Source organism: Octopus bimaculoides, chromosome 4, assembly GCF_001194135.2.
Source record: "Octopus bimaculoides isolate UCB-OBI-ISO-001 chromosome 4, ASM119413v2, whole genome shotgun sequence".
Taxonomy (NCBI): domain Eukaryota; kingdom Metazoa; phylum Mollusca; class Cephalopoda; order Octopoda; family Octopodidae; genus Octopus; species Octopus bimaculoides.
The window spans coordinates 77,458,717-77,462,956 of record NC_068984.1 but is presented as its reverse complement, the minus strand read 5'-3'; the positions used below and the strand labels follow the sequence as shown (position 1 = coordinate 77,462,956).

Below are 4,240 nucleotides of genomic sequence, written 5' to 3'. Positions count from 1 at the left end.
AAAAAAAAAAAAAACGAAGAAGAACATGAAAAAAAGCAACAACGTGAGGACTTGGTTACATGCAAAGTATTAGCAGACGTTCAGGGAAAGAAAGAAAAGTAGTCTTACGTATCGAGCAAAACTCTTCTTCAGAAACAGGAGACAGAGGAAAGTCCAAGAGAAAAGGAAGACGGAGGAAAAAAAATTACCATCGATCCACATATACATACACACATACATATATACGACAGGCTGCTTTTATTTTCCGTCTACCAACTCCACTCACAAGGCTTTGGTTTACCTGGAGTTCTAGTTGAAGACACCTGTCCAAAGTTCGGTGCAGTGGGACTGAACCCAAGGGCGCATGGTTCGAAAGCAAGCTTCTTAATCACATAGCCATGTTTGCGCCTATAGGTTCCTCAGTATTTCTAAATTCGCTACAATACAATTACTTTCAATTCGCAAATTTAAATATTTTTTACCTCATACGAAGTCTATGAAGAAATACTTTTCCATTCACTAGACCATCTTAAGTGTACGATTTCATGAAAATGAAATTGGTTAAATTGTTTATAGATGCTGTAGATCTTTAAGACAGAAAGGGAGTATTTATATTTATTTATTGCTAAGATTAGACAGGAGTATACAAGTTCTCTACTGTTATGGTCTAGCTTACGCAAAATCACTAGCTGCTTTTAGTGAAAATTCTGTATATATATTTCACTCCACAAGACAATCAACCAGCTCAATTTATTTTCCTTTTCATTTTGTAATGAATTTTAGGCGGAATAGTAATGATTAATGAATTAAACCGACTGGTTTACGAAGTTTACTAGACTCGGTGTAACATTCTGGGCACATTTGCGTGTATATATGTATATGCGTATGTATATGCGTATGTATATGCGTATGTATATGCGTATGTATATGTATATATGTGTATATATAATATGTACACGAGCGTGTGTACATTTATGCATGTATAGATGTAAAATTATTTCGCTCAAAATGAATGGTACTATTTATATTATATATTCTTTTCTACTCTAGGCACAAGGCCCGAAGTTTTGTGGGAGAGGCCAGTCGATTAGATCGACCCTCCAGTACGCAACTGGTACTTAATTTATCGACTACTCCGAAAGGATGAAAGGCAAAGTCGACCTCGGCGGAATTTGAGCCCAGAACACGAAGACAGACGAAATACCGCTAAGTATTTCGCCCGGCGTGCTAACGTTTCTGTTAGCTTATTGCTTTATTTATATTACATATTAATAAATGTATGTTTGAGTACGTATAAATGCATATATATATATATATATATGTATACACACACACACACACACACATATATATATATATATATATATATATATATGTGTGTGTGTGTCTAATATATATAAATGCATAAATATATATATATATGTATATATGTGTCATATATATATATATATCATCATCATCGTCGTCGTCGTTTAACGTCCGCCTTCCATGCTAGCATGGGTGGGACGGCTTCACAACAGCCGGCCAGGCCGAAGCCTGCACCAGACTTCTGTGACTGTTTTAGTAGGAATTTTACAGCTCGATGCCCTTCCTAAGACCAACCACATACATACATACATACATACATACACACACACACATATATATATATATTATATATATATATATATATTATATATATATATATGAAAAAATGCATTGTAATTACGACAGGTAAAAAACGTATACGTATATTGAGGGTACAACCGGAGAGAAGACAGACACAGAGGGTCCTTAATTCTTCATCAGTTATCATCCAAAATGGTAATACTAAGTTTCGCATCATTAATGCTAAAACTGAGAACTTTCCATATTGGTGCCTGCGAAAGTCGTAGAGAACGGCGGGCCTCAAGCAAACAAAACAACATAGAGTGGAGACACGAAAGTTAAAAAATGTAATTTAAGACGATGGACAAAGACACTTAGAAGAAATTCTAAAGGATATGGAAGTAGCAAGAGAGAAATTTTTTGCGACCGAATGACTGGGTGGCCGGTTTGAAAAAGGGAGAGGAATTAGGAAAGCTGGCCAGAGGTCATATATATATATAAACTTACTGTTAAAGAAGTCGGGTGTGTGTGCGAACTGTTACTTAATAAATGAAAAAAATGCACTGTAAATAAACAACGATAGATAAAAAAAACATATACGTATATGGAGGGTACAACTAGATGGGAGACAGACACAGAGGGTCCCTAATTCTTCATCAGTTATCAACCAAACCGGTAATACTCAGTTTCGCACTGTTAATGATAAGTGATAAAGAACGTGTCTGTCTCCCATCCGGTTGTACCTTCAATAGACGGGTACGTTTTTGTTTTTTTTTGTCGGTGTTTATTTACAATGCATTTTTATATTTATTTAGTAACGCTGCGCACACACACGTGACTTTTTAGCAGTACGTCTATATATATATATATATATATACAGATGTAGGTATATAGGTATGCTTGCATATGTGCGTGAATTCGCTGGTGTGCATCTATATGACAAGCTGCACAATGTTAATGATCATAGCATGTAACATTCGCTGTTTCAATGCCGTTTTCTATAAATATGAATCATATAGAAGGATAGTAATAGGTGTAGTTACTTCAGTAAGAAGTAGGAATAATATATGCATCAAAATATAATGGGTTCTCGCATTGGCACAAGCAGCAGCACCTGCAGTAGCAATAGCAACAATAACTAAGCAGTAATAAAAACTTTTCACATGAGCACAAATCGCTAACTTTTAGGGAAACTGGTATGTATTTTATGGACTCTGGAGGGATATTGAAATGAAGGGAAATGAACAGAACAGACAGTATACAAGATTGCTTTGTGAACCACCGAGATTTGTGATATGAATGGATAAAGAAAACATGAGGTATCGTTGTTTTTCGTGAGCCATGGCCCAAATGCTTGCGACACAGTAGAATTTCATGAAAGAATCCGAGGGTCAGGAATTAGTTCAGAATTTTAAAAATATAGGGGAGAAACTTAAGTACTTACAGGCTCAAAGTTTCTGCCAGGCCTGGCGTTTACTTAACATTATTGCGTTCGTGCTGCTATTTTTGCATACAAGAATAGTAACATGAACGCAATAATGTTCGGAAGGCGTCATATCAGCTCGGATCCAGAAAGCCTATCCTTTATTTTTACTTATTTCAGTCATTAGAATGCAGTCATGTTGGGGCAATGCTTTGAAGAATTTTTGGTGGAACAAATCTGCCCCAGTACTTATATTTTTTAAAGCTTGGTACTTTTCTTATCGGTTTCTTTTGCCTAACCACTATGTTACGGGGACGTAAACACACTAACTTGTTATCAAGAGGTGCTGACACACACACACACACACACACACACACACACACACACACACACACACACACACACACACACAAATATATGACGTTTTTCCTCTCAGTTTCCGCTTATAAAATCCACTTACAAGGCTCTGGTCGGTCCGAGGCTATAGTAGAAGATATTTGTCCAAGGAAGCACGCAGTAGGATTAAATCCGGAACCATGTGGTTGGGAATCAAACTTCTTGTCACACTACTACGGTTGCGCCTATGATCAAAATTGTTTTCGCCGTGGCCACTCATCTTATTAATGGCATATATGACTGCAATAGATGGTTGGATTAACTACTGTTTTGGCCTAAAGGTTTTTTTTACTGTTTCGTAATGAGTTTTCGAGCAGGTTCTTAAAATTTTATAACCAGATGGTTTTAAAAAATCGATATAGGTAGAATTTTGACGTGGTTGAGGTAGTGGGATGTACATCGTTAACGGGTAGGCTTGCTTGTTGGCTTCTATACTTATTAAATGTATTGTTAGTGTTATACTAGTACAAAATAGAAAGACATCTATATTAGAGTAACAGAAAAAAAGAACATAACATTAAGCAGAAAGCGACAAACCCAGTACTCCAGGAGAGAGAGAGAGAGAGGGTGGGGAGAGAGAGAGAGAGAGTGACGGAGAAAGACAGGAAGAAAGATGTGAGAAAGCGTGAAGAATGTTGTTGGCACTCCGTCGCTTACGACGTCGAGGGTTCCAGTTGATCCGATCAACGGAACAGCCTGCTCGTGAAATTAACGTGCAAGTGGCTGAGCACTCCACAGACACGTGTACCCTTAACGTAGTTCTCGGGGGATATTCGGCGTGACACAGTGTGACAAGGCTGACCCTTTGAATTACAGGCACAACAGAAAGTAAGAGTGAGAGAAAGTTGTGGTGAA

General features: G+C 37.3%; 1 protein-coding gene across 1 annotated transcript in view; it reads right to left on the bottom strand.

The window, feature by feature from the left end:
* LOC106876163 (gastric inhibitory polypeptide receptor-like) overlaps positions 1-4,240 on the bottom strand; it is a 36,552-nt gene that overhangs the window by 4,595 nt on the left and 27,717 nt on the right. The gene's annotated exons all lie outside the window — the stretch shown is intronic.